The sequence below is a fragment of the Panthera leo genome, chromosome D1 (assembly GCF_018350215.1).
Source record: "Panthera leo isolate Ple1 chromosome D1, P.leo_Ple1_pat1.1, whole genome shotgun sequence".
Taxonomy (NCBI): Eukaryota; Metazoa; Chordata; class Mammalia; order Carnivora; family Felidae; genus Panthera; species Panthera leo.
The window spans coordinates 69110290-69129106 of NC_056688.1; the positions used below are offsets into that span (position 1 = coordinate 69110290).

Below are 18817 nucleotides of genomic sequence, written 5' to 3' on the forward strand. Positions count from 1 at the left end.
CAGCACTGCCCAGTGGTTGTCTTGGAAATTTTAAGGGCTTCTTCACTGGCTGAAACCCTAGTTATTTGTGCAGGCTGAGCTTGCGCGTGTTTGAGGTAGACACCCAATTTCCCTGTCCTGCTTTCCCTCGGCACACGAGCGGTGTCTGTCACACTTCCCTCAACCCCAAGAAGCCTACTTTATATTCATCTGTAGATGCTTACCTACGTAAAGAGCACACGCGTCTGTGTGCGTGCACATATATGCATAGGCAAACGTGCATTCACAACTGGGTATACAGAAATACACAAACACACACCTGCATTCTTTTAAAAAAGAAAAAGATCTAAGATTGTGTTTAAGCTTGGTTTAGGCTTTCTTTTAGGTTCGCATCAAGTGTTAATGCGCTGCAGGCACTTTAATTTAGGAAAGGAAATTCAGAGGAGGAGATGGGGAGAAAATAACTCCCGCTAATTGTCAGGAATCCGAGGAGGTCCGGCGGAGTCTGGCCAGCAGAAGCCGAAGCGTTTCAGGTTCTAGCTTGCCAGTCCTTTCCCCCTTTTCCACTTCAGAAGTACCTAGGGTTTCCATTCCAAAGGATGGCCATCTCCTCCCTTCCTTCTAGTTAGCCAGAGGACTCGCTTTCCCTCTCCATTCCACCTCTCACCCCCTTACTTTCTGGCTCATTCCCACTGAGTCTTGTCTGAGCTAGTATTGGGGAAAGGGGTTTCTGCAGGAAGGATTACAAACGGGAGGGGAAGAAGAAGTAGGGAAAAAAGATCTCGTCCTGCAGTGGTTCTGGCCTTCCTGGTCCTTGTCCCAGACAGGGGTAGCAGTGGGTGGAGAGGGGGTTAACATGTCTGCCATTCCAGACGTTTCCATGTATGTTAGCTCCTCTCTGCAGAAGGAGAGAACACATGAGGAGGCCGAAGTGTGGTGACATTGAACGCATGGTCTGGTGCACAGCTGCAGAGTCGTGGGGTGTGTATTCAAAGCCAGGCCTCCACGCGAGAGCCAGGCTCCCTGCCACACTCCAGGTCTCTTGACAAGCCTCTGCCCGCCCGCCCTGCCTCCCAATCTCCTTTTTATCTTTTGAGCACCTACTGTGTGCCACACACTCTTCTAGATTCTGGGGTTATGGCTGACGTTGCTGCCTCTCACGGGACCGTGAGGTCTTTGAGGGGGGGCATGGTGGTTCCCACCTTCATCTCGGGGACGGAGCCTGGCCTGAAGTTGCCCCGTGCGTGTTGAAGGCTAATTGAATGAATGCCTGCATGTGTTTTATGACACCCGACTAAATTATGAGCAGGCTGGCCAGGTAGCTACCAGTTGTGGGTCTCAGCCAGCTGACAGAAGCAGGCCATGCTTTATCTAGACATCTAGAGAGGTCATTGAGGCCGACCCTCAGGCGCTTTGTCAGTGTGCGTGAATTGTGAACAGGGATCTCCTTTAAAATGTTAATATGATTGTGATATTTGTTTACTTTGGCAAATAGTTTGCCTCTCCGATTTCTCTCTATGAATCACCACACAGTGCCCTGCAATTCCAAATACATTCTTTTTCTTCCTCTCATTTGCTATTTTCCACGCATCCTTTTTTCTTCCTCTTTCATTTTTCTTCTCTCATTTACTATTTCTGATCAAAACCAGTACACGTGAACATATTAAGACCAAAGAGCTTATTTTTTTTCTAGCCTTCCCCCCGCCCCCCACATTGCCCCACCTAGAACAAACTATTCAGGAAAGACAGGTTTGCATGGTAGCAATGTATCTTAAAATGAAAGTGAATTCAACTTAAGGAATATAAAACTCAGAAATATTTTATTTAGGATTTTAGAGATCTTATTGACTTCAACTAGTCACTGTTATAAAGTGAGAAGTGAGGATCTCTCTTCCTTTGAACATACAGTTTATCAATGATTATTCTTAAATCTAAAAAAATATCTGTGTCTGAATATTCACTGTATTCTGTTTCACATGAAGGTATAATCTTCAAAGTTTATTGGATGATGCTTGAACATACCGATTTAATATAGAATTTTTGTCAAATTTAATGGTCATGGAATGTGATGGGTTCCAGCTGGAACCTTGATTTTTGATAACATTTGCAAAGAAATACCGTAAGTAAAGCAGGAAAAGAAAAAAGCAGGGAACATTTCTTTGAGATAGCCAAATACAGCTTGCGTCTCTTAAATGAGTTGCTATGAATGAAAATGTTTTTTTCCTTCTAAAATTTATTTATGATTTTATTGTAAGGTCTACTTTTGAAAAGTACCTTTAAAACTTATAATCACCACCTTTTATTATTTTGTTAAGAAATAGTCTGCATCTTCAGAAAAAAAACACTGCTAGAACATATTTAATATGGCCTATATATATGTAAAATATAATATAGTTAGTAACATTTATGGCACTCTAAAGAGATTCACGTTGTGGAGAATGCAGCCATGCATGGGCCAGAAGTCTCTCTGTTCTGGTGGACAGCTGAATGGACTAGAAAGAATATTACACATGAGACCTATCTAATAAAACTCCTGTTTCTGCTCCCTTGCTTACAGATGAGGAAACGGAGGCGCTCAAGGTTTAATTGATAATTAAGTTAATAATTGTTGCGTCCTATCTAACCCAGCACTGGCTCAGCAACTCAGAGTCAGGCTGTGTGTTGACACATTGCTGTCTCCATAATTCCCTGAACATCTATAATACGGACGGTTTGACTAAGTGGAAGACTAAATAAATATAAAATAAATAAGTAAATAAAAGAGGGCAGTCATTATCTCCTTTTAAATAGGCCCTCTGAGTCTCCGCTCCTTTGTCCCAGTGCCTCAAATATCCTTTACCTATAGTATTTCTTTGTAAGTGGGCAAGAATCAAAACCCGAGGCTCACGCAGGGATTTTGCTTCCTGGTTGAGGGTTTCCGCACAAGCCGCCAGCAGCTGCGTGTCTAACATTTACGTCTGCTTCCCTTGTCATTTCAGCACGACCTGTTTGGAGCTGTGAGTAGCCCCAGTGTGTGAATGTTCCAGGTTGGGCTTCCCTAAAGCTGAACTCAAGGCATGGAATCCAGACATGTTTGTGCCCTTCAGTTGGGGTTCTGTGTCCTCTGGCAGTTGGCCGACTTGCGGGGCTCCAGCCCGGAGGAGCCTGGTTTATGCTTGCTTCCCTCTTAAGAGTTTGCTCAGTGACTGGGGGGAGGGGGGGCAGATAAAAAAAAAAAAAGGAAACCTACTTTGCTCAGTAGCAGATTCAAAAATTTGTCCTCCTATGTGATACATAAACTGAGAGTAGACTTGGAGGTGTGACGAGCAGAATGGCATTAGGGGCGATTAAGTAATTATAGCAGAAACACATACAAGAAAAAAATACTGTGCTTGTATCAGCTGCCTTAAAGAATGGAAAGTGCACTATGCAAAGAACAAGCAATTACCGCCCCTGCCTTCTGAGCTGACCTCTCCAGATCAATAAAGATTTAGCAGCCTTAAAGAATGTTTTCTGATTTTAGCCCAAAGAATAGGTGCCTGACAAATTAATCAAACTGCAATTTAAACTTGACCTCAAGAGAATTCAAAGAGGCGCCCTACGCCCTTGTACAGCACCTGGCACCCGAGTGCCAGCCCAGGGTATTGGAAGACAGGCATGGAGCTTTAAGTCTGTGGGGGCTGGAGATGCTGAAAATCACCTGTTCACAGATAAATCCCCCATAGCTGATAGAGGTGGCAGTGGACTCTGGGAATCTCTGCAGGTGGATGGACCCTTGTCCTTTCAGGTTCAGGTGGGAAAATCTTGAGTTTCTGACGAGCATTGGCTTGCGTTCTTGAACCACCACCTTTCAAGACAACCGTGTTCTTGGGCTTTGAAAATCGGAGCAAGTATTCTAGGCCCTTTTTTTTCCAGCAGTTAATGAATTGACTTGGTAATTATGAAAGGTGATATGTGTTGAACCAGGTCCTGAGGACACACCCAAATAAGATAAGGGTGCCGCCTTCAGGGAGCTTGACACCAGGGGGGCAGACCGGTTGACAGGCACTCAGAGAGGTGCTCTGGTACAAGGGCATGAGGCTGTGGGAGCATGTGACCAGGCTCCCCAGACTGGACTTGGGGATCCAGGAAGGCTCCTGGAAGGAGTGCTCTCGCTGCTGAAAGGGGAAGAGTCTTGGAAAGATACATGTGGCATCTGTGTGATGTGTGAGGCCTCTGTGGGCGGTGAGGGCTCTGTCACGGATTCCACTGCCGGTACTCTTGCACTTGGTCTGATTTCTTCGCTTAGAGGTCCCGTTTTACCTTCCTACCCACCTATCTATCTACGTACCAACCTGTTTATCCATAATTTTAATTGTGGTCAAATGCATATAACCTAAATGCACTGCCTTAACCATTTTTAAGTGTACAGGTCAGTGGCGTTAAGCACCGTTGGTTTGCCCCCCGTCCTTGTGATCCATCTCCGTAACTTTTCATGGAAGACTGAAACTCTGTGCCTGTTCATGCTGCGTGCGAGTGCCGCGGGGAAGGTTTTGCCGAAGAGGGGCCAGTTTGGTCTCTGGAGTATGCGCGTCTTAGCTTACAGGGGGCTAAGGGGAGGACATTTTGGAAAAGAGGTGCCTGCACAGCAGCGGGCGAGAGACTCGTCTCTACGTTCAGGCCGTCTAGTTTGGTGGTTGCCAGTTTAGAGCCGTCTGTGCTCAGATCTTGGCCTTGCACCTCTTCTGAGCGAGGCCAGGCAGTTGATCTCTTTCTGGATCTTGGTTTCCTCATTTCTAAATGGGAATGGTGCTGGCACTTTTCTCATAGGATTGTTAAGAGGATTGAATGAATTGACCTATAAAGTGCTTCCGTAGGGCCAGGTCCAGAACGTACATGGTGTAAGCGTCCACTACTGCTGTAGAGTCCTCGGGTCTACCAAAAACAGGCTCCGATCTGTGTGCGTCTGGACTCGAAGCTTGTGACTAGTCCTAGAAAGTGGGAGAATGGCTCCTGGGGGTTCCTGAAGATAGAGAGGATTCAGGTTGACACACACGTCTGACTTCCAAGCTTTTCTTTTTTCATTCAAGTGCTCAAATGTCTCAACTTGTAGCTGATTATTTAAATTTTCTTCAAAAATTGGAGTCATTTTTGGGGCACTTGAGTGGCTCAGTCGGTTAAGCGTCTGACTTAAGCTCAGGTCATGATCTCACGGTTTGTGGGTTCGAGCCCCATGTCGGGCTCTGTGCTGACAGCTCAGAGCCTGGAGCCTGCTTTGGATTCTGTGTCTCCCTCTCTCTCTGCCCCTCCCCTGCTCATGCTGTGTCTCTCCTTCAAAAATAAATAAACGTTAAAAAAAATAAAAAAAAGGTAGAGTCATTTTTTAAAACAATAGAACATAAAACAAGTGTAAGACAAAAACCTGTAATGTCACCCTCCTAATAGTAACTATTTTTTAAAATTTCGGTTACTTTATTTTGTAGGTACAAGCATAAAATCAAAGTTTTAATTGTGTATATACCATACACAATTTCGTGAGTACATAAATATTATATAACACATGTAAGTCTATTTTATAATATATACAAATGCATATACATATAATTTCATACGCACTTCTACACATACAAGTGTGTATTTTCTAATACATATATACACAACGTTGTATTTTGCTTTTGAAAATCAATACTCTGAGAAGCTTTCCTCAATGTTTCAGCCTGTTCTTTTTCATTTTTCTTACAAATGGAGACAGTTTTCCTTTGCACTATGTACTGTGGTTTTCTTAGTCATCCCCCCGTTCATAGTATCATGGGTGATTCTGTAATGTGTATCATTGTGATCCTAATGTTTTTCTTCCATGGAATTCTCTTTTTGATAAATTTCTAGGGCGAGGATTACTAAGTGAAAGGATCCAAGCCTTTGAGGCTCTTGGTCAGTGTAGCCATTTGGGTCTTCACATCCCCAACACCATGGTGCATCCCCGGTGTCATATTCACTGCAGATGTTATTACTGTCTCTACAAGTTTGCTGGTTAGGAGCTTTACAGTAACACCTTCAGCTTGCTCGAATTTGTCATCCTTTCCCTCTCCTAGTGAAGGGGGAGAGTCACATACTTCTGAGCGACTTGTCCATTCATCTCCTTTTCTGGTTGTGTTCTTGATATTTTCTAAAACAAATTTGAATAGTTTACTTACCATAAATATTAGCTTTGTGTTGGAAAAGAATTCAGGTGCAGGAAATTTAAAAAGAGAAGGACAAAGACTCGGAGTGCCTGGGTGGCTCAGTTGGTTAAGCGTCCGACTTTGGCTCAGGTCATGATCTCGCGGTCTGTGAGTTCGAGCACTGCCTCGGGCTCTGTGCTGACAGCTCAGAGCCTGGAGCCTGCCTGGGATTCTGTGTGTGTCTCTCTCTCTGCCCCTCCCCCACTCTTGCTCGCTCTCTCTCTCTCTCTCTCTCTCTCACACACACACACACACACACACACGCAAAGACTCTTTCATTGCCCTGCAGTAGTCAGGCATGCACCCTTGCCATTGTGTTCCGGGGACGGAGAAGGAACCTCTGCTCGCCATGTGCCAGCTCTGCTGGGATGACATGGGTAGAGTCTGGACTCTCCAACGGCCTTGCTTTTCCGTTGCCTTTTGTTGTGAGCAGAAAAACAGAGCGGCTGTCCATTCTCTCGGCCCTAACGGTATGCTCACTGCATTCACAGGGTCTCCCGCACCTCCTGTCCCATCAGCACCCAGTACAGAGCCAGTGGCTAGGAGGCAATCTGTTTTCATCTGTCATGGGTCAGAGGTTAGAATGTGCCTTCCCTGACATCCTTCTCCCTGCTCCAGTTACCAGTACGGCATCCCTGTTAAGAGATCCCTCAGCTATTCCTTGATTACCTCCAGTGATGGGAGATTGACTGGCACAAAAAAAAAAAACCAAAAAACAAAAAAACAGACTTTGGGCTCAAGGTGAGGTGGATCTGGGTTTGAATGTCTCTGTTTGATAGGTGGACAAATGACTTAAAGTTTCTAAACTTCATTTTCTTCATTATCTGGAGAACGGATGTAGTAACGGGTGTAGCTCTACTTAGAGCTGTGATGAGGAGTAGGAGAAATAATAAAAATAACGTCCTGACCCCTGTGCCTCACAGACAGTAGTGTTGAATAATCGTTAGCTGTGGCTATGATTTCCATTTACTACTCCAAGGTATTTCCTTAAGCTTTTGCCATTGTATTTGATATTGTGAGTTAAAAGTGCCTCCCATAGTGACATGAAATTTGGAGTACATTCTTCCTTAGTGGAGATGTTGGTGGGCATTGGCTTTGAGCTGATTCCCGCTCCGGCCACCATCCCAGCTGCTGGGCTGGGCGGGCCTGTAATGCATCCAGGCTGCCTCTCGTTTGGTTTTCAAAGTCCGATTTACAGGCTTCTGGTTTGTCCTTCTCTTTCCTGGCTGTTGCCCCTGCCCTGGCATCCGCAATAGAGGACAGACAGAAACATTTAGAGGAAGCGAAATTCTGTTCCACTTACTCGTTATCTGTTCCCTCACACAGAAAATACTGTAGGTTAGCAAAGAGCGATGAGGTAGAGATCATGCTTCCAACTGCATAGCAATGTGCCCAGCTCCAAAATACTGCATTTACTGGGGTGATAGGTAAGCCAGTACCAGGGTGGTTGGGGCACAGGTTGGGTTGTACTTGACTCTTCTACTTATCTCTAGACTTCAGCATTTCGATATGTTTGTTTTAGCTTCCCGAGAATTATAGTTGATGATCTGAGACTTCCTCTAAGTTTCATATGATTTAACCAGACAGCTTTTATCCTTGAGGAGCCAGTGTCACGGGTGTTCGTACTCGGTGTATGGACCTTATGATTATGATGTCCCTGTTTGTCTAACCCAATTCACTATGCCCTGTAGAGAATAACTCAGTGGCAAGAGCTCCCTGCTAGTGTCTTGGGAAGTGCTTCTTATTAACGGTCCGTTTCGGTTTTAAAAATAAAATATAAAGGATTTTAATGAATTTAAGAAACAGTGCTGGTGTGATAATTACGATTTTAACCAGTGGTCTTTGGGGAGCTGGTGGGGAGGGAGGATGAAGAAAATTTAAAAAGCAAATCTTGGGGCGTCTGGGGAGCTCCGTTGGTTGATCATCTGACTCTTGATTTGGGCTCAGGTCATGATCTCAGGGTCGTGGGATCGAGCGTCACGTCGGGCTCTGCACTGAGCGTGGAGCCTGCTTGAGATTCTCCCTCTCTTTCCCTCTTCCTCTCCTCTGCTCACGTGCGTGTGCTCTCTCTCAAAAATAAAAATAAAAAGCAAACCTTGAGTTATAAGTTGCCTGTGAACAGGAGCGGTATTTAAAATATATATTAAACCATAAGGACATTGACACCAGGGAAAGCACTGGAGGCCCCGGGGTGTTCCAGGCACTTATCCTTCATGGGGATAGAGAGGAGGCCTGGGGGTTCTGGGAGAGGGGGGGCAGCCAAAGGGACAGGGCATTCCACGGGCTTGTACCATTGGCTCTTCACCAACTCGTATGGAAGTATTTCAGTATTGTAGACAACCAGCCTGGCCCTACCGGGGAGGTATTGGTGGGGTTGGTGTGGATAGTACCAGCAGCATCCACATCCCCTTTGACAGGTGTTTAGAGGTGTTAGAGGGACCCCTTGCTTGTGGCTTCCTCTGTCTCATTGCTGGGGGGACTTCTGTTATGCTGGCCTGTTGATCTCCTGGTAGGCGCTTGGAAAGTGTCACATAAGAATTAGGGTTGTCTATTTGAGAAGCACCCAGATGCATTCCTTTATTCAGAAAATACCACAGTGTGACAGGCACAGTCCCAGTCTTCAAGGGTCCCCAGTCTGCACCAGTGGCTTCCATTTTTCCCTGCTCTTGTGGATTCCAGGAATCTGTCCATAGGAGATGATTACAAGGATGTTTGCCATAACAGTGAACAGTTGGGCAACATATGAATGCGCACCCGTGGGGAAATAGTCAAATAATTAGTATACCCACAACATGGGATACTATACGTCTTAAAAATCACGAATACAAAGAATGTTTCAGGACTCAGGAAAATGCTAAGTGTGAAATGAACCCAAGACTGTAGGGAATAATAGTAAATAGTATTGACGAGAATAACATTATTTATGCAAGAAGTACATCAGAATGTGTTGTTAGCACTGACGACTGTTTGGTGGAGGACTATGGGTAAAGTTCGTTTTCTGTGTGTATTTCCAGATGTTCCAGTTTTTTGGTCATCTGTGGGTATGAACTTCACGTTTAGAATAAATGTAATATTTTTAAAATCCAGTTTAAAGTTTTAAACTTAATGTCTAATCAGCAGCTGAGTATGCCGAATTCAAACTTGGAGAAACACATTTAGAGCTTGTGTCAATTGCCTATAAAGGAAGCTGCTGACTTAGTGGGATAAAAATAAGAGCCTAGGTCAGCCTCCTCGTGCGGGTGTACCCAGCTCCTCCAGGTTTCCAGACTGTGAGGGTTCAGAGAGGCCCTAATGGGCTTGTTGAAAAGCTCTACTTGGCTTCTCATTAATGTCCCTCCCCGAGTCGTGCGCTGCTCTGCCGGCTAACCTTGTCCGAAGGTTACCCGTGGCTCTCCAGGGCTCGGCTAATTTTAAACCCGGTCGGCCAGTGCGGTGGCGTGGCATCACACTGTGGAGACACGAACAGCTCCCTGGGAGACACAGCTGGGGAAAGATGAGCTGAGTCCTGGGTTTTTTCTTCTCCTCCTGTAAGTGACCAGGCACGCTGGACAAGCCAAAAGAGCTGGGCTAATAATGAGAGCTTTTATGGTTAAAAAAAAAAAAAAAAAAAAAAAAAAATCAGGATTATTAAAGATCTTTTGCAGTGGCAGTGCCGGTTGGTAATTGCACGGTGTGATGTGTCCTGCATGAACTGTGTGAATTCTGACAGCCTGAGGAGGAACAAGCGGATGAGATCCTCTCTTCCGGGAATTAGACTGTTTCTAAAGACCGAGTGAAACTGCTGTTAATTTCACTGTGTGTGTGTGTGTTAGTCTTCTAAACCTGCAGAACTCAGCCCCGGCTGCTAATAGGTTCCTTCTCTGAAGTTTTGGATGGGATTGGGAGAGGGCTATTTCTTAAAGAAAAAAAAAAAAAAAATGAAGCACATAATCTGCCTGTCTGCGTGTTTACCAGCTGGGCTGGTTGCCACTGTGATTGCCATTTTAAAGTCCCTCCCCCGCCCCTTCCCCTTTAAGTATTTGCAATGGAGTCCTGTTCAGGGCACTGCTTGCCTTCATAATCCTCATAACCCTGCTATTTTAACATGAAACATAGATCAATGACTATAAAATAAGGTCTTGTTGGAGAACCTTTCCTCAGGAAAACACATTTTTTTTTTTAAAGAAGATCTTAAAGAATCTATTTTTTTTTTTTTCTTATTTGGATTTTTTTTTTTTTTTTTTTTTTAATCTGCCTCCCTTTCAACACCTTCCTCCGGGGGATCTAATGTGCTGGGGCTTTCACAGCGGGCTCTCGGATGAGGGATTACAATGGGAAACCAAATCCACCCCCGACACTGCCTGGCCTTGGGTTTTACCTGCCAGCTGGAGAAGGGCATTTCTTGTAACTAGGTCTGCACCCAACCCACCCTCTTATAAAACAGTTGCTAGGAGCACATTACAGAGGCATGGTGTATGGAGTATACCCAGATGAAAGAACAGTGGACGGAGAATCAATAACCTGTTAACTCGCCACCGTGATTGAAGTTAACTTTATTTGAAGCACGCCGGCTGGGTCAGACCACATCAAGCCAGCAGTGTTCCTGCATGAGGGTAGCACGGGGGTGACCTTTGGTTTCATTTTGGGAAAAGGAAAAAAAAAATGTGCGAATGCTTTTTATTAGCCTTTTCTTTCTTGAAGGTCTGTTCCTCCTTCAGCAGAGTTAATTAGCTTTGTCATGTTTGGATTTAGTTTTGAGAAAATTAAAGCTGAGTAATATCAGGGATTTGTTGAATGGGAATACTTGTTAAAACCTTCACTGACCCCAATCTGACTTTTATAAGAGAAGCAAACTAAATAAGAAAAATAAATAAATAAATAAAAATCCGCGCCCGTCCCCCCCCCCCCCCATCTCTTGCCCTAAAATAATGTTTTTAAAAGCACATTTAAAGTAGTTAAGTAGAATATAAATATAAGCTGCTCTGGATGGGACACTAAGTGAATGAGTTATTGTAGGGGCTGTAGTGGTTATGTGAAGAGCGTAGTTGTGAATTTAAAGTATATTTCTTAAAACCCAGTTCCTCTTTGACTCAAACTCAAATGTCTGCTTTTTGTTGTTGTTGTGTGTGTGTGTGTTTTTTTTCCTCCTGGGCTTCTCTTTCTGCACTTGGCCTGCTCGCTGACTGTGCAGGCCCGCTGTTATTTTGCGGTAACCTGACACTTTGGCCTGCCGACTGTAGCCCCCAGGCCCCCGGAGGGGGACTGGCTGTGAGCTGAGAAGGCTGGAACCTGTGTCCCACATGGAGCAGCTGTGGCAGGGCTTGGGCTCAGGGATCGGAGCAGGGATCTCACAGACCTGGGAGGAGGGCCTGTGTGTCATCAGTTAAGACCTCGGGTTGTGGCTCATTAGGTAACAGGCCCTACCTTGAAGGGGGTTCAGCAGAGTTGATGTTGAGACTAGAGGCTAGCTCATCAGGGCCTTTGGAGATTGGAGGAAGGTTTTTCAAGCCAGTGACTTTTTAATTTTGTTCTGTGGGTTTGGTCTAGAGTATGCCCGAGGCTGTCTTTGTGACTCCTTAGACAAGGATGAATTTCTTAATAGTCATAAAAATTGTATTAATATTTTATGTTAAACTAAATCAGGCAATTATTTATTGAGCCGGGGTGGGGATGAGGTGTAGAGATGAATGGGGCAGAGTCCCTGGCTTATGAAATGTCTGTAGTATAGCAGGAAAGACAGATATATAAGCAGTAATTATTCATTAGAGCTATATACATTTGTTCAGCAATTACGTTGAGAACCTGCAGTGTGTCAGCCACAGTTCTAAGATGTGTGTGCACTCATACCCGCTAACCTGTAAGCCTGTAGATAATGATAAATAATGTACGTAATGACTGCCGATGGTTGAGACACCCGTACTTTACACCCACTCATCATCTTTACGACAGGTAGGTAGTACTAATTCTCATTGGCACAGAAGGGGGATAAAAACACCGGGACACAGCTAAAAAGTGGAGAACTCAAAATTCAAACTCCTTGGTATTCCAAAACCCTAGGTACTCTTTATATATATTTCACTGCTTTGACATACAGGCTCTCCAGATGCACAGTGTAGTCCCTCCAGCTCTAGGGGTACCCATGAACGAAAACATGTAGCAGACATTTTTTTGGAGTTCCAGAAACTTGTCTGGTGTTGAGAGAGGATATAGGAATGCCAAGGAACTTACCGATTAGCTGGAGACTGTATCTTAAGAGACATTATGGTGAAGCATGCATGTGTGGGGATTGGAAGTTTATTTGAGGTGCTCTGGGGACACAGATGTGACTTCTCTGAGTGGAGACATCTGCTAAGGCAGATTGAGAGAGGTTGGTAGTTTTGGTCTTGAAAGGACCAATAGATATTCATTAGGCAGAACGGCTGGTGAAGGAAGCACCAGGGCAGAGGGACCCAGGTGGCGGAAGGATTGAAGCAGGCGGCCCGCCGTATCTGGGCACCACGGAGCAGTCACGTGGTCGGAATGGGAGCAGGCTGCAGCTAGGTGGTTCAGGCCACGGGTGCCCCTGTTATGCACTTGGGTTCTGGAGTGGGTGGGGATCTGCTGAAAGATTTTGAATGAGTATATGATGAAAGTCATATTTGCATTTTGGGAGCACAGGAGAGACTTGGTAAAAAAAAAAAATACATTTACTGGGGCCTCTGATTCAGTACTTCTGGCATCAGAGCTGGGATCATATTTTTAAGAAGCCGCCTATGTCGTCTCGACCTATATCCAGAGCTGGGAGCCGGCCAGAACCAGGTTGTCAGGAGTGGTAGTGGTTTGGGGACATAGGCAACTGCCGTGAGACAAGAGCAGAGTCGATGGGGATGGAGGGGAGCGGAGGGCATGCAGCTGAGGGATTGGGGGGCTGAGTGGACACTCTTGGGATTCAGTTGCATCAGAAAGGGTGGGGGGAGCGTGGGATGGTGGCCCCCGCCGTGGGTGCTGTACTCCCGTGAGTCGTGGAGCCTCTCTGAGGGGGCTGTGCTATTGGGTCCCCTCACTAAGGACCTGGAAAATCTCTTCGGGTTTCCTGGCTGCTTTTAGAGACAGACCCTCAGTGCAGAGACATGGCGTTGAAGGTGTCAGTACCCAGTCTGCCCGGTCTGTGCATATGTGAGGGTTTGGGTTTGTTTGGCTTGCTTTTGGGCCGTTTAGGCCTTCAAGTTGAATCCTGTGTGCTGAATCCATCCACATCAGTCAGTTGGACTGATGGGGAATCAACACCATGAACACTGGAGAAAGGGAGAGCCCGAGACAGAGGGAGGGCTGTAGTGCCACTCCACAGGTGGAATCCGCAGTGGATTCGGGTTCAAGGAGAGGAGTTGAAGGCCGGCGTTCCATGTTCCTCTATCAGGGTAGCAGATTGTGTTGGAAGAAGAAGAGATCCTGGACAGAAATATAAACCCAGCCCCCTTAATTTTCTTCTGAAGAGACTCCTTGGGTGTGTATGTGTATGAGTGTGTGTTGGGGAGCTGCAGAAATGTAGACTGAATCCATTTCTGGCCTTTTGCCTCCTTTACTTGGTACGGGGGACTCGCTGGCAGGGTGGGAGGGGGAGGCAGGAGTCTGGTGGCACGCCCTCGTTCAGAGCCTCCTGGGCCACGCGGAAGTGAAGGCACAGGGAGGCTGGATTCCAGAATTGGGTGCCTCAGCCTTTCTCAGTCTGTACTTCTCGTTGCCTGGGGGGTCTTGTCCCACTGTGTGTCCTTGAAGTGTTTGTGGACCGCTTGCATGCTTAGAGCTGGTTGGTGCTGTGCACACAGTAGGTGCTCACGTAGCATCTGACTTTTTTGAATGAGTGGCTTATTGTCTAAAGGGGGAATACTCGCTTATCCTGCCTGAGCCAGTTTCCAGCCAGAGCGCCAAGACTAGTGCTCCTGCTGAAGTTGAACTGGGTGTAAGCCAAGGACCAGGTTTACATTTGGAGGATAGGGATGTGGGCAAGGGTGGGGCTTTAATTGGTGTCTGAATTTGCATCCCTCTCGGTAGAAGACCTGTTTTGCAGCTGCTCCATCACTGTGTCCTCATTACATGGCACATTGCGTCTCTCATTTGAAGAGTGGGGATTCCATTATGTCAGTAACACTGGGACCAGCGGACGTTTGGGTCCACTGTTGTCTTTGGTCGTATGTCTTCGGTCAGATTATACATTCGTTCCTGTGGGCATTAGCTGATGTTTGCATGTTGGCCATTCTCAGATGTGTGTCTGTGTGAGCACAGCAGCTTAGTCCCCGTGCTGGTTTGGGGGTGACTGTGCTGTCGGCACACAGCCCTCTTTGGGGACCAGGGGAATAATGCAGGGTGCTTGAAGACAAAGTCTAATGAGCAGTAATTGAAGATCCGAGTGGAGTTCATCTGGTAGCTCTGGGCTGTTTAAACAAACACATCTGTTTACGCTGTCGTTAAAAACACCTTTATGAATTTGGAATGCTTCAGGGATGGAACACTTGAAGTTACCTAGAGAACTGTTCTGGCCTTGGACCACACTGAAAATGCTTTTGATTAAAAAATTCTGATTGCAAATTTATAAAATTATCTGTTCTTCATCCTTTATTCTCCCAAGCAGATAACACACTCGTGCGCGCGCGCACACACACACACCCCCCTTAGTGGCTTGCACACTCCTGATGTTGCTGGTATTTTCTTGTTAGCCGCTGTATGAAATAGCCCAGCCCTTTGGTCACGGTGTGCGAGGGGCCCTGTGTGATCCGCTTCAGCTTCGTGTTTTAAGCTCTGCTCCAACCTTTCTGCTTTCTTGCTTTGCCCTTCTGTCAGCACATCCCATGCACGGATACTCTTCTCGGGCCCCCCTGAATCCTGCTTGTAATCGGCCTGGTAAGTCCTGTTTAGACTTCCACAGCAGTCTGAACCTCCCCTCCTGTGACCCTCTGGTTGACCCGAGAGGCGGGATCATCTCCTGGATCTGTGCCCCAATAGCACTTGGTTCGTTCCTCCTTTGACATCCTGTATCCATTCCTTGTTCATTCATTCCTTCACCCATGGACTTATTGTTTTAGACCTTCATTCAGTCATCATTTTGGAGGAGCAGTTACTGTGTGCCAGGCGTTCTGTTAAATGCCAGGGGCGGGAAGATGACTAAAGGCATGGACCTAAGCCTTAAAGATCTCACACACCTGCAAAGGCGGCAGACACGTAAATCCCTCCTGTGCAGTGAGTGAGGCAAGTTCATTTGTCCTGGCGAGCCAAAGGCCTTCCCGGCTTCTGGCAGAAAATGAGGGAGGGGTCGGACAGCCTCCCAGAGGAGGGGCTTGAAGTCAGGAAGGATTATGAACTTCGATATCTGTCTCCCAGCTGGAAGGCTGCTCCTTGAAGGCAGGGAGGGTAGCATATTTATTTATCTCTGTTTCTGTAGTGCCTGGCACGTGATGGCGGACAGGGGAGCGGGCTATTAGAAAACAGAAGTACTTTCCGCTTTGTGTTTCTACCCTCTTTGACTTCAGAATGAATTTAAGGCGGCTTGCAAGGCTGTAAAATGGCATTAATTAAAAGGGAAATGCAGGAAAGGAGAAAGGGATGGTGTAGAGGTAAGGCCCTGTAGTGGATCTGCGAATGAAACTAAACTTGCTAACAACCTCCGTGGCTTCTCTGAGGGGCCTGCCGGTGTGGCTCAGGGCAGTTTGCGGCTGGCGAGTAAAGCCAAGGCCTAGTCGGTTGACCACAACGTGAAAAACCAAAGCAGACAAACACACGTTGTCTTGTTCGTCATCGAACTTACCTTTGGGATCTCTGTAAAGAGCAATCCGTGAGATATGACGAAGGACACCTTCACCTTCTTGGAGTAAATCCAGTGACTAATTCTTGGGATGTTCCTTTGTATGCTGATGGCGCTGCATAAAAGCGTAATTAGGTAAAAGCAGTTTACCGAGAGCGCCTGGAATACACTTGTCTCTAACGTAACTGTGGAATCAGAAAGGTTAGTTGTAGCTGCCCTTCTGCCGTGTTCCGCTTTTATGCAGTCCCCTAAGGCCACATGCCACTGTCCGAGGTCCTAGAGGGCTCAGGGGCTCAATTTCTGCTTCCAGGGAGTTTTAGGACTGTGTTTTGGGCTCCAGATACTCCCGTATGATTTGGGATGAGGATCTGTATGCTTAGATCCCTTCGAAATGGCTATTGAAAAGTGGATTGGCCAGACCCAACACCCCCACAAAAAAGGGATATCCTGATTTTTGATGGTTGAGGGGCTGGAAAAGGACATGTGTTGTGTTGCATTGTGTCCTTGGTTTCCTGAAGGTGACAGGGAAGAGTAGTTTTTTCTGGAGCCCAGAGTTTGGATCTTACATTGTGAGTACTGAGGAGGTCCATAGGGGTCTGTTGGATCTTTAGAGAGCATTTCAATGCCAGCGTACCCCGTACAAGAACTGGAGCAGAGCTTGGACTTCACAGTTCAGCACTTTAAAGTTTATTTATTTGTTTGGAGATAGACAGAACCAGCAGCAAAAGGGCAGAGAGAGAGGGGGACAGAGGATCCAAAGCAGGGGTTATGTGCTGACAGCAGAGAGATCGACACAGGGCTCGAACTCAGGAACTGTGAGATCATGACCTGAGCCGAAGTTGGACGCTTCACCAACTGAGCCACCCAGGCGCCCCCACAGTTCAGCACTCTAAAATGCCAGCTTTGTTCAGTTGTTCTTGTTGATGGACTTCTGGCCCAATCAGAAGTGAACTATGGATTTACCCAGTCCTTCTGTCTCCTTGCATACTGTGTAAATGATCCTGGGTAGACATGGGCTCGGCTGGAATGAGAGAAGCACCCTAAGTCATAGGAGCTGGAGAAGGTGGCCCGGGACCATTTCTGTAGGTGGACTAGGGAGGGCTGTTCCTGATGCAATAGAATTCGAACTCCACATCAGCCAGAAGAACTGCATCTGGGCAGGTCAGCTGTTGGGACTCAGCCCAGAGCCAACATATCATTAAGTTGGCTGGCAGCAAGCTGTGTAACTCTGAGTCCCCATGGCCTTTTGTAAGAAGGGTGACACCCCAGTTGTGACCTACAGACTTGCCACCCAGGGCGCAGCACTCTGCTTGTACGAGGCTCATGTGTAGGCACTCTTCCTGGTATGGGACTGAGATGGGCCGTTTGAAATGCTCGCCATCGGGTTTGACCAAGCACAGCGTATGTACCTCCCTGCTGTGTTGGTTTCTTTTAAAATACAAACTGTCTCCTTTTGATTTTTTTTTTTTTAATTTGTATTCATTGCCATTTAAAACGAGAAGGCATCACAGTAATCTGATGGTGAACCTCACCAACTAAGAAAGTAATAGTATCTGTAACTTAGTGACTAAGGAATATTCTTTTTGTGGTGTTTGTTTTCTTTGTTTTAAAGAATCATTGCGGGGGCGCCTGGGTGGCTCAGTCGGTTAAGTGTCCGACTACGGCTCAGGTCATGGTCTCATGGTTCGTGAGTTCGAGCTGCGCGTCGGGCTCTGTGCTGACAGCTCAGAGCCTGGAGCCTGCTTTGGATTCTGTGTCACCTTCTCTCTCTGCCCCTCCCCTGCTCGCGCTCTGTCTCACTCTGTCTCTCAAAAGTAAATAAATGTAATAAAAAAATTAAAAAAAAAAAAAAGAATCACTGGGATTGCTCTGTCCACCTCAAATATATGTTCACTTTACAGACCTACGGGAATTGAAGGGTTAGTTTTGGGGTTTTCCTGGACTGTTACCCCTGGGAAAGGTGGTAAGAATTTTCCTTTTGAACGCTCACTGAGCGCTACTTAAAAGCTAACTCTTGTGGCATTTTTTTTTCTCTTAAAGCAGGAAAGAAACTTCTGTTTCTGCCTTTGAAATGTGTTAAGTAGTCGACCTCCTGGGGCCCCATGGCTCAGGCTGTGGACCATGCCATCCAGCTCCTGCCTTGCATATGAGTGCACTGTCTTGATATCAGGTTTTCACTTTGGAATGGTCAGATTGGATAGACTGCTTGGCTTTAGGTCTGTGGCCTAGTTCCTTTTGAAGGTGTCCTGTGATGAAACAGAGCAGTGATTCGTTTGACTGGTAGTGGCGGGAGGAGAAAGGGAGAGGCAAGAATTTCTGTTCTCCAAACTGAGGGTTGATGGGGGGTGGGAGGGAGGGGAGGGTGGGTGATGGGTATTGAGGAGGGCACCTTTTGGGATGAGCACTGGGTGTTGTATGGAAACGAATTTGACAATAAACTTCATATATTGGAAAAAAAAAAAAAGAATTTCCGTTCTCACTGGCTAACAGATTCCTTAAGGGGATGGGGAAGGTGATGCCACTAAAGGCTGGTAATACAGAGCTGCATGGCATGAAGTCCATCGAAGCCTTTCTTGAACTGTCACCTGGGCAGGTACTTGGGGCTGATGGAGCCGGAGAATTAATCAGAGAAACTCAGGAGGGCAATGCTAAAGTCCTCCCGTGGGGTGCTCAGCATCATGGTCTTGGTGAAGAGGCATTGGCTTGTTGACGGATCCTGTTGTTATGGAAGTGATGTTTGCAAATGAGAAGGAGTAATTATCCACTCCTTCCTGCTGAAATTAGCATCTGTCGGCAATTGGAGTCTATGACACCAAGGCTCACTGGCTACTAATGGCTTTATGTTCTTAGCGTTGTCATTTCCTGAACGTTCTGCTCAGACAAGGACTTAACGTTCTGCAGCTCC

The 18817-nt window shown here is 46.3% G+C and overlaps 1 protein-coding gene across 3 annotated transcripts in view; it reads left to right on the top strand.

Moving 5' to 3' along the window:
* Positions 1-18817, top strand: part of TEAD1 (TEA domain transcription factor 1) — a 259819-nt gene that overhangs the window by 60897 nt on the left and 180105 nt on the right. The gene's annotated exons all lie outside the window — the stretch shown is intronic.